This window comes from Capsicum annuum, chromosome 6, assembly GCF_002878395.1.
Source record: "Capsicum annuum cultivar UCD-10X-F1 chromosome 6, UCD10Xv1.1, whole genome shotgun sequence".
NCBI lineage: Eukaryota > Viridiplantae > Streptophyta > Magnoliopsida > Solanales > Solanaceae > Capsicum > Capsicum annuum.
In genome coordinates this window covers 115126715-115143750 of record NC_061116.1, presented here as the reverse complement: position 1 = coordinate 115143750, position 17036 = coordinate 115126715, and positions in this window count along the sequence as shown.

Genomic DNA, 17036 nt, shown 5'->3' with positions numbered 1-17036 from the left:
CGCCTGGACACCCTCAATAATGACAAACTACCCATACTTACAGTTTTTTTTCTCAATGCATCTATCATCATATTGGCCTTACGTGGAGGTACTAAATGGTCACATCATATTCCTTTAATAATGAAAACACAGCCACTTCTAATTCTATGTCATATGTTGAGTACGGTGATCCATGAGACCTCACACTTGACAACATTAAGATAGTGTCTCTAAATCCTTAATGCAAACAGAACCACTGCCAATTATATGTCGTGTGTCGGGTAGTTTCTTTTATGTGGATTCAACTACATCAAAGTATAAGTAATGACATTCCTATCCTACACCAACAAAACACCCAAGCCAAAAAGTGAATCATCATAAAATGCTATAAAGTCATTACCTTAAAATGATAGAGAACGGATATGCATTGTAGTCAAGGACGTCTTGAGCTTTTTGAATCTCTCCTCAAATTGATCAGACCAAATAAATAGAACTTTCTCACTCAATCTGGTCAAGTATGTTGCAATGGATGTAAAGTTCTTAAAAACTTGTGGTAATAACTAGGATATTCTACAAAGAACCTTACCTTAGACACAAAACTAGGTCGATTCCAATTCTTAACTGCCTCAATGTTCTAGGGTTTTTCCATTACCCTCCTTTTGTATACCACATTCCACAAGAAAGCAAATTAAAAAGACCAGAAATCACATTTTGAAAACTTAGCGACTAGTCATTTCTCCCTTAGAATCCCCAAAACTATGTGAAGCTGACTTGCATGCTCCTCCATATTCTTAGAGTAGACTATAATATCATCAAAAAACAAGATTACAAAATAATCCAAGAATAATTTTAAAATACCATCCATCAATCTCATGAGGGTTATAGGTGCATTAGTCAACCAAAAAGACATTACCAGAACTCATAATGCCCATACCGAGTTGTAAAAGTTTTCTTTAGTATATCTTTCAGTCTTATTTTTGACTGATTATAATTTCATTGCAAAACAATAGTTGAAAACACTGACGCACCCTGTAACTGGTCAAACAAATCATCTATGAGAGCCAAGGGATATTTCTTTCTGATTTTTAACCTTATTCAATTATCTATAATTAATGCACATCCTTAAATGACCATCTTTTTTCAACAAAAAGACTGAAGCACCCCAAGGTGAAATACTTGGATGAATAGAACCTTTTTAAGTAGTTTGTACAATTGATTTTTGAGCTTCGTCAACTTTATTCCAGTCATTCTATAAGGAGAAATTGATATAGTGTGAGTGCCTAGCTCTAAGTCATTGAATAAAGCTATATCTCTATCCAGAGGCATCCCTGATAAGTCTAAAAGGAACATATCTTGGGATTCAAAAACTATCAAAACTGAATCTATAGAAGGGGGCCCAGAACTCACATCCCAGATGTTCACACCTAATTTTTGCCCTCCACGACTAAATTTAATCCTGAGTTTCTTTAATTTTTAATAAAATTAAAATATTTATATCATCTAAATAATTTTAAAAAAAAATATATTTATACATAATTTGGTCATTTTAAGTAGTGATTATATATTATCGTATTCAATTAAATGAGATTATATAATTTGATTACTTAAATATTTATTCTATGGAACAGATTTTAATTAAAGATTATTCTTGAAAATAAATTCAAATGGTTACAATCTTAACTTCAGGATAATTTACTCTTAAAAATAATTCATTTGGATAAATATGTGTTTGATTTTATTGATTCAAGAAGCTCAATATTAAAAGAAGTATTAACTTGTATCGAATTTCAATTTAGTTTAGTCAATCTATTAAATTTAGCCATAATTGAAATCAAATTGGTCATAATTGCAATGCAATCCATCAATTGATTTTTAATTTGGTAAAAATTAAATAAATTTGGCAAATCCCAATTGGGGTTATATTTTAAATAACTCCAAAATTCTCAAAAGCTCTCATAACTTCTACCCAATTCCCACCAAAAAATAATTTTAAATTATACTATATTGTACTATTTCCCCCCAACTTTGTCCTTTCCCAATTTTGAAATTCAAAATTTATACTATATTGTACAATTTTCCCCCACATTATCTTCCACCTCACCTTATCTTCAATTTTTAAATTCCAAAACACCCCTAAATGGCTTTTCTCCCACATTGGTAGATGACAAGAAATAAATCCCCATCTTTTCCTATAAATAATTTTCTCCCACATTGGTGGAAGAAAGAAAAAAACTTCATTCTCTCCTATAAAAACTACTACTTTGGTAGAAAGGAGGTGTGGAAAAGTTTAAAAAAAAGGCTAGAAAGGAAAAAATTCTTTTGAGCAAAATAGTTATTTTTATTTAGTAAAAATTTTTGTTTCATAGAGTTGGTCGGCTAATAAAATATTTTGAGTTTTCGACGGCATTTTTCGGGGGTGGTTGATTCTGACGAAGCTCATAGTCTCATTTTGCTACCCCTAAAAAGGTAAACATACTTTTCATTTTCTTTTTAGTTTATTATCATTTTCTTCTTTGTAGTTCGTTGTTATAATTTTATTTGCTGGGATTATTTGTTGTAGATGGCTTGAAGGCCATGGGACATTGTGGTATCAATATTATGATTATTTTCATGTTCATGATATAAAAATGAGCTAGAAATAGTTGTATATGCCTTTTTGACTTTATTCTTTGATTATTATAGATAAATTTTCAATCTTTGCTTAAAAGATGTACTTATTCTTTGTTTAAATTCATTGTTGGCGGATATATTTATTTTTAGCATGTAAAGTTGTTTCCATTATGTTGAAAAGAATAGTTATTATTTATTGTTTCTCCCTTTTGACTTTATTCTTTGATTATTATAGATAAATTTTTAATCTTTGCTTAAAAGATGTACTTATGTTTTGTTTAAATTCATTGTTGGCGGATATATTTATTTTTAGCATGCAAAAGTTGTTTCCTTTATGTTAAAAAGAATAGTTAATATTGATTGTTTCTCCTGTTTTACTTTATTCTTCGATTATTATAGATAACGTTTCAGTCTTTGCTTAAAAGATGTACTCATATCTTGTTCAAACTTATTGTTGGTTGATATGTTTTTTTTAGCATGTAAAGTTGTTTCCTTTATGATGAAAAGAATAGTTAATATTGATTGTTTTGCTTTTTGATTTATTCTTTGATTATTTCGTATAAAGTTTTGATCTTTGCTCAAAAAATGTACTCATGTCATGTTTAAATTTATTGTTGGCAGATATATTTATTTTTAGCATGAAAAGTTGTTTCTTTTATGTTGGAAAAATAGTTACTATTGTTTATTTTGCCATAATAAAAGTAGTAATTGATTAAATCAAGAATTTGTCATTTGCTTCTTAATTATTTTAAGGTATTTCCAAAATCCTCATATAAGAGAGGAAGTGCTAACTTTATTTTCCATCCATGATGTTTATTCCTCTTTTATTCGCATATTTTTTAATTTGTCAAAAGGATGAGAAAGTTTGGATTTTTGTGGCTAAATAGAATTATTTAGATATATTCGAGTCATGCATAGTTTTATTGTGAAATGATATTTCACTTTTAGAATTGCTAAACTTTTACTCTAATTTTCTTAAGAAATGCTAAACTTTTACTAAAATTTTCTTACTCCCTTTGGATTGTTATAAGTGCTCTTTGTGAGTGTAAAGACTTGATTCGTGTCTCTCCTTGTTTCATAATATCAAAAGAGAATCAATGATGTCTTAGAAAGATAAACCATAGGCCATTACACATTTTTTTTTCTAAAATATTGATTGTAATTTAGATGTATGAATCTTCTTTAATCTCGCCTTAATTGAAATTTAAGGATTCTCTTTCTTGAAAAATTAACCTTTATTTTATTTTTTTATATGGATTAGTGTCTATGTTCATTAAACTTTAGAAGTCATGGTTATTTTTCTTATTGCCTCATCCCTTTACTTTCGTAAGCTTGTGTTGTTTTTTCTCACATTAATTTATTGAATACCGCCTTCCTTTTACCTTTATTCATTCTTAATATGAACATAAATCATGAGGCATGTAAGTGGGTCTCTTTGCTTTGCATTTTATCTGTTGACTCTCATTCTTGTTATACGTGTGCAAGTGTACTTATCATTGTCATTCAAAAATTGGTTTTTGATATTTTCTTTTTCTTTGAAATATGTCACTTTTATGCCTTGAACGTATATTAATTTCTTTATTTTTTTCTTTGTATGCAAAAAATATCTCGATTCCAAATGAACTCTCTCCTCTTGTATTTCGTAATGGGTCAATAAGGTTATAATGCCTCATACTTCTACCTAGCTTGAAATCATCCCAAGTATGTTAGAAACTTACTTTGAAAGATGAAACCACTTTTATATACGTGGAATTTTTAAGATTTTCACTTTTTTTCATGTGAAAAATTGAATTAGCTTTCTAATGACACCAATTTCATCCAAATCCAGTATCGAAGTAAAAAGATATGGATATTTTACAGAAAGCAATCAAAATTGTCCAGGACCAACGATAATGGCTGAAGGACTATCAAGCTAGCGACAGACCGTCGGCCAAACCATCACAGCGGAGGCAGTGAGACCACTTTCTGCCTAAGGGAGATGGCTCAGGCCGACAGAACGTCGAGCTAGCAACAGACCATCACCCAAGCTGTCGCAGCAGAGAATGTGAACCCCTATTCTGCTCAGGTGCGACGGTCAGCACCGATGAACGTCGACGCAGCGACGGACCGTCGCACCCACCATTGCATGTTTCGTTCACTTATTTTAAGTCATTTTTGAAAAGGGATTTTTGGTATTTTACGACCCTTTATAATACCTAATAATATCAGACCAAGGCTTCTGCCTTCATTATTCATCTACAACATCAAAAATTAGGGTTTTCCACTCAAAGATCTATTCCCAAACTCAAGATCCAAACCCTTTTTCAAGAAAACCAAGAGATTCAAGTTCTTTAAGTCCAAAGACTTCAATAAAATCACAATCAAGGTATGTCATGTGTTGATTCATGGGTCCCTTTAATCCATGAAGCTCAAGAATCTCTTTTTAAAATCCAAGATTTGTGTATTTATGAATGTTCATGATTTAAATTAAATTGAAAATTCATGTTCATAATGGTATAGGGTTTTGATTCATGTTTTGAAATACATGTTCCAATTATTGATCCCAATATGTGATGATTTGCTTAGTATACATGATAAACCCTTCAATTTTCAAGTTGATTGATGTATCCATGATTATTAGATGTGTTGATGATTGTATAACCAAAGCATGCTCCCCATATGTTTGATTAAATGTCTTTGAGAAGGAAAAGTGTCATACTAATATAAGAATATGAAAATCCCATTCATGTATAATTTCATGCATGTCAATTGTTTGATGAACGTCTCAGTCAATGAATTATGGATATATGTGTGGCCATTGTGGTTCTTTAGAACTTGTACTTCATGAAATCTCCCACTTAATATATTATGGATTATTGATGTTGGTCATGTACTTAAGAAAGTTATGCTTTGTCAGTTTCTTCCCATTGAGTACTGGGGGTACTTGTACCCAAAAATTTAGTTGTGCACCTAGAATCAGTGTCATATTTTCATAATAATCTCAGTCAAGCCATGACCAGTAGAATTCAGTTAGTTGCATGACTCAAGAAAACTCAGTAAATTCAGTATCAGTCCAGTAATCTCAGTAATCTAAGTAATTTTAGTAATCTCAGTTAGTTATCAGATCTCAGTAATATTCTGTCAGTCAACAAAATTTAGAGAAAATCCAATTTAGTCCAGTATATCCAGTTTAGTGTCTCTTCAGATGGGAGTAGGATTCAGCAAATAGTAAGCCTAAAGATGGGAACTCACCTGTGAGTAGAGGGTGTAATTCTTAGAAGCAATCCTTTGGATCCAGAACTACGTAGCCAGTATAGGTTGAGATATCAAACCTGATAGATAAGGGTAGATGAGGTGGCTTAACCTGTTAGATGAGGGTCCCTCCGTTCTCATTAGAGTACCTGTTAGATGAGGGTCACTCACAGCCTTTCCTTACCAGTGGCACGGTATTGACACCCTTCTAGTTTGGGTTACAGATTGGACCCCAACTTAACTATAATGGCTTATTAGGGGAATGTCGATTAAAGGACTAATTCCGACAGTTTCAGTTACAGAATCAGGACTGTCAAATACATTCATTCAGTCTAAGTAAAAGAACTCAGATAGTTCTTCAAATTTTAAAACTGTCAGATATAATCAACTTAGAAAAGTACAAAACTCAGCTAGTTCTATCAGAACCTAGACTTTCAGATACAATCGCTCAGTATCAGTTATTTTAGTTATATTGCTATTATTATCTTATGTTATCAATACTCAGACTCAATAATCATGTTATCACTAACTCAGTTACAATTATTATGTATTCATGCATGCATTCCCAAATTCATGTTATCTAGTAAGTTAGTATAGTTCATGCATATGAACCCTTTGCTTTCAGCCTACCTCATATGTATACTAGTACATTCAAACATACTGATACATTGGCACTATAGTATTTTATACCATAGGTTCAGAAGCACGAGCTCCAAAGCATCAGTAGCATTCCAGTCTCAGTAGTCAGAGTTAGCAGTGAGTCCTCATCCTTCGAGGACATGACCATTACTTTATTATTTCATTATTTAATTTATTTCAATAGTTGGAGTTAGTTGGGGACATATCCCATCAACTACTTATTTAGACAGTTTAGAGGCTTTCAAACTATAACATGTTTCAGACAGTTTATTTCTATTTTGGGTATTGTTATACCCTATAATAGGCATTATTTTATATTCAGTATTAGTTCAATTTTGAACCTTATGGCCTTACAGCTTGTATTCCTCATAATTACAGTATATTATTCAGTTCTCAGTTACTGATGTTAGTCATAGGTTAGCTTGTGATCCTTTGGTATCATGAGCATCGTGTAACGCTCTGGGTACCAAATTCGGGGCATTACAGAGGCTCACCTCTTCAATTCAAGTCTGAAGTTTAAACTCGAGGTCCACTATATAGCGTGCGGGTGCTAAAAGATAGACAAAGAAAGAAATACATCAAAACCCATTGATGAGGTTATTAAGTGACTTGAAAAGTCTAGATTTTTATTATTTTCTTCTTTTATTCATTCATTTATTCATATTTTTATTCATTCATTTGGTCCTCGAAGCCAAAGTTATATTTTAATACAGGTGAGGAGGATTTTTGGCCTTAAAGGTCCGAAAACTAGCTTAGGATAGGTTGGGGCCGAAAGTCCAATATTTAGATTAGACATGTGCAAGTGGGATACAAGACCAATTAGATTAGGACAGGGTCTATTGATTTGGGCCCAATGGCCTAAGTCTTTTATTTTCTCTTCTTCCCCTTTTTACATGCTTTGTTATTAATTTATTTCGACTTAGTTAAAACTCCTACTAAGTCGTCCAAATCTATTTTACACAAGTCTTTTCCTAAAATCAATAATTTTTCAACAATCAATCTTTTTAAAGTTAGTCAAAAGATATTTTCAAACAGTCTGGATAACTGCAAGTTAGTAGACGTTTTAGGTGCCTAAAACGTTAATAGCAACCTCTTACTCAGAATCTTTGAAACTTGAATGATTTTTCTATTTTGAATCGTTTAAAGTATTGTAGAAAGGTTTTCTTAATTCCCTTTCAAAAATTAAATGGCGACTCTCTAAAAGTCAAGATTTCCGCAAAAATAGGAATGGCGACTCTACTGGAGATTTTAACTAGGTTCTAACCAAATGTTTGATTTCATCTTTTGATTAACTATTTAATCTCTTACGTGTTTATATGTTTTGATTTTGCAAAATTTAATTATTTCATATCATAGAATAATTCGGCATTGATTATTAAATTGTTTTGGGGTTTCATGGATGTCCCGACCTCTATTGTTCAACTCTAAATAATGTGTTGGAAATACAAAGGTTATTAGCACATGAGTCGTCTGAAAGATGTTCGTATTTTCAAACCCAAGTCGTCCTCTTGGGAACCTGGTTCAAACCGACTCTAGACACCTAGGATAGAGCAAAACCAAAACCTTATTTTAGGCATGAGCCTAGGATGACCTAATACCCAAGGGGGTATTGAGCCCATTAGAAAACTTGCCCTGCATCTATTGACCCCTAGTCAATTACAGACGAATTATATTTATGTGTTGAAGAAATATATGTTTATTTAATCCAATCCATTATCCTTTGGGGGTCGGGAGAAGGCTTGATTTTCTTACTTTCATGTAAGGACGCCTCAATCATACACCAATTGAGGGAGAAATTGAAGCAGGCCAAGAAAGAAATTAAACAATTTGGATGGTTGAGTCTAGAGAACGGTTATATAGAAATTACTTAATCATCAAAAGATACTGTTAATGAAACGAAATGGATATATCTAAGAGGGTGAAGGCCGATAGAAGAGCATTCAGGAACTAGTATTTCCTATCTTGTACGTGGGACATTGCTCTTTTTCTCATGTTATTTTTCCCTTTCCCTAAAGATGGTATCCCTTTTGTGCAACTTTTGAAGGCATTTATGCCCTTTATGTACACCTATAAGGGTTATTGGGAGGATAATGGATTAGTTTTAAAAAGCATATACGTCCTTCAAAAATATGTTAGGGCAACCCTTAGCTCAAAAAGTCACCAAATTAGGATTCACGCTTATTACAATATGCTTGTATGATATAACTATTTATTGCTTATATGTGCTATGTTTATTCGAATCAAAGGAAAATTGATCCAATCCCATTTTTCATAGAGCATCTCTAGGCAGAAATATACCCCACTATACAAAAATCCAACCAAACACACTCCAAGTCTTCCAAGTCTCCCAGAAAGTCCACAATCATTCCTAAATCTTCCTAAAAGCTTACTACTAGTTCAAGAAGACTGGCTATGGACTCAGAAGAATCCATTATATGTTCGAACTATGCAAGGCCTGAGTTTTCCTCCTGTGATATACGTAGGCAGCCTTTTGGCCCAGCCCCTATCTTTAGAAACTTTGGTGTTCTCCACCTTCTTAAAAGAAGTATTAATGTCGGAAAGAAGAAGAGTTGAGCCTTGCTAAAAAAATTCCACCTATCCATATCATTGAGAAAAATCCAGTTCATTGAAATTCTCAAGTCATCATTACTTCATCGATCAATTCGCACGAGATGAGAAACAACTCTATGTGTTTAATCCCTACCTTATCATCTTGCTTTTCTTATTATTAACAGAATCTAACACGTCAGCCTTCGAGTTGTTTTTACTTTGCAAGTAATAGAAACTACTTTGTGTTGGCACAAAATGTCCTTACTTTACTAGATCAAAGTGAATAGGAGATCCTCTTTTTGATTATAGCTTTGTTACAGGAAAAGAAAAATGACTTGTAGTAAAGCTGGGCTCTACCAATCATTTTTCAAAACCTGTAAATAATGGTCTCGAGGATGGAATAAGGAAAATGTGAGGTAAGAATTTTTCAAGACAACTGGGATCATGGAAGATAAATTGGAGGAAATATTGTTAAACTGGACCTCCACTCCACTCATGACTCGTTGCCCGTCATGGTAGATGAAAGGGTAATTACTAGTAGTTTTAAAAAAAAATGGTGATGACCCGAAAGAGGCCCCACGTTCCACCCTTTTTATATCTCAATTTTTTCTTTTGGTGTTTTACTACTTTTAATAAAGGCATGGCTGCGCATTTGCGCGGGTCATGAGCAATAGTTCATATTTATTTCACAAATTTTAATGAAAGGGTGTCCCTTTATTCAAGAAGTTGTTTTTAAGTATGATTATTGCCTTGTTATCATCTAACTTGGTTTGTTTCAGTAGAAGATATTTTTTAAAACCTCTCATTGTCATGTCATGTCAAAGGTTAGATGAACAAAGCGAAAGAAATAATGATGAATGGAAATACCATGAGGAGGAGTGGTTAGCGAAAGACATAGAAGAACTTTTAAATCAGGAGGATCCTTACCTGGAGAAAACTGAAAAGAACTCATTCACTTGTTTGGTCCTACGATGATATGCCATGATTGAGCACCAACATCGTGTCGTAAGAGTTACCAATCACTTCTGAGTTTGATCCAGTTAAGCAAAAATTTGTTTTATGATGAATAATTTCCTAGAATTCTTTCCTTTTATGTATGAACTATATTTGACCTAAATTCATAAGAAAGGGATATGTAGGCGGCCTATGTCGGCTTCGGTCAACCCCTTAGGATAATTTATCCTTTTCTTTTATGTACGAACTATGTTTGACCTGAATTACCAAGAAATAGAAACGTAGGTGGCCTATGTCAGCTTTGGTCAACCCCTTAGGATAATTTATCCCTTCCTTTTATGTACGAATTACGTTTGACCTGAATTTCCAAGAAAGGGATACGTAGGCGGCCTATGTCATCTTCGGTGAACACCTTAGCATAATTTATCCCTTCCTTTTATGTACGAACTATGTTTGACTTGAATTCCTAAGATAGGAATGCGTAGGCGGCCTATGTCGGGTTCAGTCAACCCTTTAGGATAATTTATCCCTTCCTTTTATATACGATTTAGGTTTGTCATGAATTCCCAAGAAAGGGATACGTAGGCGGCCTATGTCGGCTTCGATCAACCCAATATATTTTACTATATATCCTTAACGTAGTCCTGAACTACGTTTGACCTGATTCCTGCTTCCATAGGATATGTAGGCGCCCCAATGGCTCGGTCATATAATCCTAGGAAATGAAAACTGGGGCAGAATTTTTTAGAAGGAATCTCGAAAATCATAATAGGAAGATCATCATCCAAAAACAAAGAGAATGAAGACTAACAAAGACTTTGGATCCTCTCGAGCTGAGATCAACTCAAACAACTTTAAACTGGGGCAGAAATTTTTAGGAGGTCCTCAAAATTTCCACTAAGATATTGAAATATATTTCAAATCCCCCAGCATAGAGGTCAAAGGAGATTTTTTGAAATCACCAGCTGCGACAGAGTCTAGATAGACTAAATCTCTGGCTATGAATGGACTTCTGATAGAGATCCTCAACGACGATGAATCCCTGACGATCCTCTGTCAAATGTCGGATATAGTCAGAATCAAGTGAAGGACGTTCGTTGAGCTAGCACATTACATGATCAGCGGAGATTTCCCAAAGCTTTTACAAAAAAAAATTTAAACTAGTTTCTAAAAATAAAGACTATTTTTGAAAATCTATACAAATCTCTTAGGGATTGCCTAGGCATCAATTGGGATGGGAAGTCAGGGGTGGAAGTCCCAACATGATGAAATACCCAAAATATGGTGAAGAGAAAATCAATAATCGAAGGAGGTCAACACGGAGTAGTTTCACTCAAAACTAATCATTTTTCTGTGGATACAGGGATAAGTACACGAAAATGGAAACCTTTTTCAAAATATCCCCAAGTGATTTTCGAACCATGCCAAAGTATATAATGCTCAAGAATAGTATTTTTAGGTAACCCCAAAGACGGGTTTAATACCTATTTATCAAGGACTTTTTGAATTGTCTATCTCATTTCTTGAGACCATGAAGGACAAACAAAGGTGCCTTGTCTTCTTTATGAATATTGTATTTAGAGTTTTCTTAACAAATAGTTGCTAGCAAAAATAACTTTGTGTTTACTAAATATTTACCTTGAACATAGTTACATTAAAGGGAGTTGGTACAATAAATGCAACAATTAAAAGGATCAATCAATAGGAAAAAGAGCAGAAAGTTATCCTCAAAATTTGCCTTGAAGTGAAGCAAACAGTATTTGAGTAATCCCCAAACAAGGGTTTTGCCCCATTTACTTGCATCCGGTGGATATGCTATCTAATTGTTTCTTCAAACAGAGAATATTAATAGTAGTATAAGTCATTCAAATTATGATGTTTAGTATTTTTCATAAAGCTTGACAGTGGGAGAGACATTGTGTCTACTAACTATCTACCTTGAGTACATGTATATATGGAAAGCAAGATGTAGACAAACGGACTCAGGTGAAACTATTTTCAAATCACCAAAAGAACCATATCATCTTATCATCAAGAGGGCTATTTTATATCATTACCAAGAGGACCATTTTATGCCATTGTCAAGAGGGCCATTTTATACCAGTGCCAAGAGGGCCATTTTATACCATTGCCAAGAGGGCCATTTTATATCATTGCCCAGAGGGTCATTTCATTGTCGAGAGGGCCATTTCATTTTATGTCAGTGTTGAGAGGGCCATTTAATGCCATTACCGAAAGGGCCATTTCATATCATCACCGAGAGGACCATTTCATGCTATTACCAAGAGCATTATTTTATATTATTTCATTGCCGAGAGGGACATTTCATGCCATTGCCAATAAGGCCATTTCATACCATTGCCAAGAGGGTCATTTCATTTCATATCATTCCTAAGAGGATTATTTAATTCCATTACCAAAAGGGCCATTTCATATCATCGCTGAAAGGGCCATTTCATTCCATTACCAAGAGGGCCATTTTATATCATTTCATTGCCGAGAGGGCCATTGTATTGAATATTTATTGACTTGCGAGACAGCATATGCTGGCATCAAGGATATCATTAGCATTTAATATCTGCTGATACGTGAGACACAAATACTGGCATCGAGGATATCATCAGCATCTAATATCGATTGATATGCAAGACATAAATACTGGCATCGAGGATATCATCAGCATCTAATATTTGTTGACATGTGAGACACAACCGCTGGCATTGAGGATATCATCAACATCTAATATCGATTGACACACGAGACATAAATGCTGGAATCAAGGATATCATCAGCATCTAATATCTATTGACATGCGAGACACAAATGCTAGCGTCAAGGATATCATTAGAATCTAATATTTGTTGACACGTGAGACACAAATACTAGCATTGAGGATATCATCAGCATCTAATATTTGTTGACACATGAGATAGAATACGCTGGCATCGAGGATATCATCATCATCTAATATCTATTAACACGTGAGATAGCATACACTGACGTCGACAATATCTTATAATTTTATGAATCAACATCTGAATGCTTCAAAAGCACGTGATTCAAAGGGACATCTTTAAATCTCCATCAAAAAGCGAATGACATATGAGAATTTCTAGAAATTGATAATCTAAGAGTCATCTATAAGTCATATTATTTGAAATAGGATAGTGTGAAATATTACCTATGAGTTGATAGACCATAGGTCATTCGTAAGTCGTAACAACATCCTAACTGGATAGTGTGCAAGGTTACCCAAAAATTGATAGTCCAAAAGTTATCCGTAAGTCGCAACTAAATCCTTATCGAAGAATATGCAAGATTGTCAAATTGATAAGCCCAAGGATTCTCTATAATCTGCATCATATCCAAGATCGATTATGTGCAGGATTACCCAAAGACTAGCAATTTGATACATATCTATAAGTCATATTGTATCCAAGGTCGGATGATGTGTAGGAATACCTGAGAACTATCGGTTGGAGGGATATCTGTAAGCCATATCTTATCCAAGGTTGGATAATGTCCAGGATTACCAAAAGGCTAGCAATTCAAAGGATATATGTAAGTCACCTCATATCCAACACAAATAATGCACAAATTATCCAAAGATTGATATTTCAAGGAGAATCTATAATTCATATCGGTACAAAAGATATGCAGGACTTACCTAAGGTCACACACAAAGAATATTGTCAATAACAAAAAATGTTATCATAGGCAACAAAAATGGTTCACCTCAGTACAATATTACACGATTGTAGGGACCGTTCTGCATAAAGTGTCATCGATGTCCAAAAGGATTGCCCCACTTTAAAGATATATTCAACCGATAAATGAGATAATTATGCAATAACCAATAGAGCTGTCGTTTCTATTATTGCAAGTTATTTCTTTCCAAACAGGTACATGAAAGGAATGACTTCATTTTTCAGGCAACAACTCACATGGAGATATGGTAAAGACTATATACCTCTTTCGTGAATTATTTTTAGCACTAACACTTTTGTTTAAGACATTGTAGAGAACATCCGAGAGGATGAAAATTTCAAATCAAAACCACAGGTGTGGATGACTCTAGATAGGGTGCAGCACAACATGGAACTCTTTATTAGCAGCAAAATGGGAAATAGTCTAGAGAGGGATGTCAAACTCTTTGGATGCGAACTAAAGGATGATCACCACCATCATCCAGCCACATCCCTGTAAGAAGGAATGTGGGAATTTTTGAGATATTTTAGTTTCAGCTTTACCTTTGGTATATTTCTAAACTCATACTGAGGGTAAACTTCTCTTTCTTTCAAATTCGAGTGATAGTGTACCTAGAGTTTTGGAAATAATGTTCAGGTAAGTTCTTGCCTATAGATGTGAAGGATCCCATATTCATGGTTAAGAGGTTACAAACCTCTTTTATGCAACTCAATCAACTTGTAACTCATCCAGAGCCAAAGATCGTTTGAAAAAAAAGACTATTTTTTCTACCAATTGAGTCGAACTATAAGCAATCTGATTCCCTGAGTCTCAGGGATATATAGGTTGGGCTCTATGTAGAAAACTCGACTACATTCTAATCTCTCCCTAAATCCCTCTATTTCCTAGCTTTTCAGTTTAGTCAAAACTCTAAAACCCGAGATAGCTGGTGAATTTTTTGAAAATCGTTCTTTAAATCAAGCTTTATAAACTACAAGTGGCTTGAATTCTCATGTAACCTGAGATATGTAGAAAACCTGATACTAGGGTCCATCCATAACTCCATGAAACTCGTGCGAAAGCCAACCTCTTTGAGATTCGAATTTGTAGTCGGACAAAAATTAGTAATGTCAACCTCCTTTTGCCCAGGGTTGCTTGCGTCCACCCTACCCAAAGGGAGAGGGCAGTTGTTGACACCTAATTTTTGCCCTCCACGACTAAATTTAATCCTGAGTTTCTTTGATTTTTAATAGAATCAAAATATTTCTTTCATCCGAATAATTTTTTTTAAAATATATTTATACTTAATTTTATCATTTTAAGTAGCGATTATATTGAATCATGTTCAATTAAATAAGATTATATAATTTGATTACTTAAATATTTATTCTATGGAATGAATTTTAATTAAAGATTATTCTTGAAAATAAATTCAAATAGTTACAATCTTAACTTCAACATAATTGACTCTCAAAAATAATTTATTTGGATAAATATGTGGTTGATTTTATTAAATCAAGAAGCTCGGGATTAAAAGAAGTATTAATTTATATCAAATTTAATTTAATTTAGCCAATATATTAAATTTAGCCATAATTGAAATCAAATTGGTCAAAAATGCAATGCAATCCATCAATTAATTTTTAATTTGATCAAAATTAAATAAATTTGGCTAAATTTTAAATCCCAATTGTGGTTATATTTTAAATAACCCCAAAATTCCCAAAAACTCTCATAACTTCTACCCAATTCCCATAAAAAAGTAATTTTAAATGGTACTACATTGTTCTATTTCCCCCCAACTTTGTCCTTTCCTAATTTTGAAATTCAAAAATTATACTACATTTTATAATTTTCCCCCACATTATCTTCCACCTCACTTTATCTTTAATTTTTAAATTTCAAAAACACCCCTAAATGGCTTTTCTCCCACAGTGGTGGATGACAAGAAATAAATCTTCATCCTTTCCTATAAATATTTTTCTCCCACATTGGTGGAAGAGAGGAAAAAAAATTTCATTCTCTCCTATAAATACTACCACTACTTTGATAGAAAGGATGGGTGGAAAAGTAAAAAAAAGGAATAGAAAGGAAAAAATTCTTTTGAACAAAATACTTATTTTTATTTTGTAAAAATTTTTGTTTCATAGAGTGGGTCGGCTAATCAAATTTTTTGAGATTCCGGCGATGTTTTCCGGTGGTGGTTGATTCCGACGAAGCACGTAGTCTCGTTTTGCTGCCCCCAAAAAGGTAGTCTCGTTCTTCTTCATCTTTTTCATCTTTTTCATCTTCATAGTTCGTAGTTATAATTTTGTTTGCTGGGATTGTTTACTGTAAACAACTTGAAGGCCATAGGACCCTGTGATATCAATATTATGATTATTTTCATGTTCATGGTATAAAAATGAGCTAGCAATAGTTGTACATGCCTTTTTGAATTTATTCTTTGATTATTATAGATAAAATTTTAATATTTGCTTAAAAGATGTACTTATGCTTTGTTTAAATTCATTGTTGGCAGATATATTTATGTTTTGCATGTAAAGTTGTTTCCTTTATGTTGAAAAGAATAGTTAATATTGATTGTTTCTCCTTTTTGACTTTATTATTTGATTGTTATAGATAAAGTTTTAATCTTTGCTTAAAAGATGTACTCATCTCTTGTTCAAACTCATTGTTGGTGAATATGTTTATTTTAGCATGTAAAGTTATTTCCTTTATGTTGAAAAGAATAGATCATATTGATTGTTTTTCTTTTAGCTTTATTCTTTGATTATTTCATATAAAGTTTTGATCTTTACTCAAAAGATGTACTTATGTCATGTTTAAATTTATTGTTGGTGGATATATTTATTTTTAGCATGAAAAGTTGTTTCTTTTATGTTGAAAAAATAGTTACTATTGTTTGCTTCACCTTAATAAAAGTAATAATTGATTAAATCAAGAATTTGTCATTTGCTTGTTAATTATTTTAAGAGATTTCTAAAATCCTCATATAAGAGATGAAGTGCTAGCTTTATTTTCCATCCATGATGTTTATTCCTCTTTTTTTTTTGCATATTTTTTTTAATTTGTCAAAAGGATGAGAAAGTTTGGATTCTATTGGCTAAATAGAATTATTTAGATATATTCGAGTCATGCAAAGTATGATTGTGAAACTATATTTCGCTTTTAGAAAAGCTAAACTTTTACTCTAATTTTTTTAACCCCTTTGGATTGTTATATGTGCTCTTTGTGAGTGTAAAGACTTGATTCGTGTCTCTCCTTGATTCATAATATCAAAAAAGAATCAACGATGTCTTAGAAAGATAAACCATAGGCCGTCACACGTTATTTTTCTAAAATATTGGTTGTAATTTAAATTTATGAATCTTCATTAATGTCGT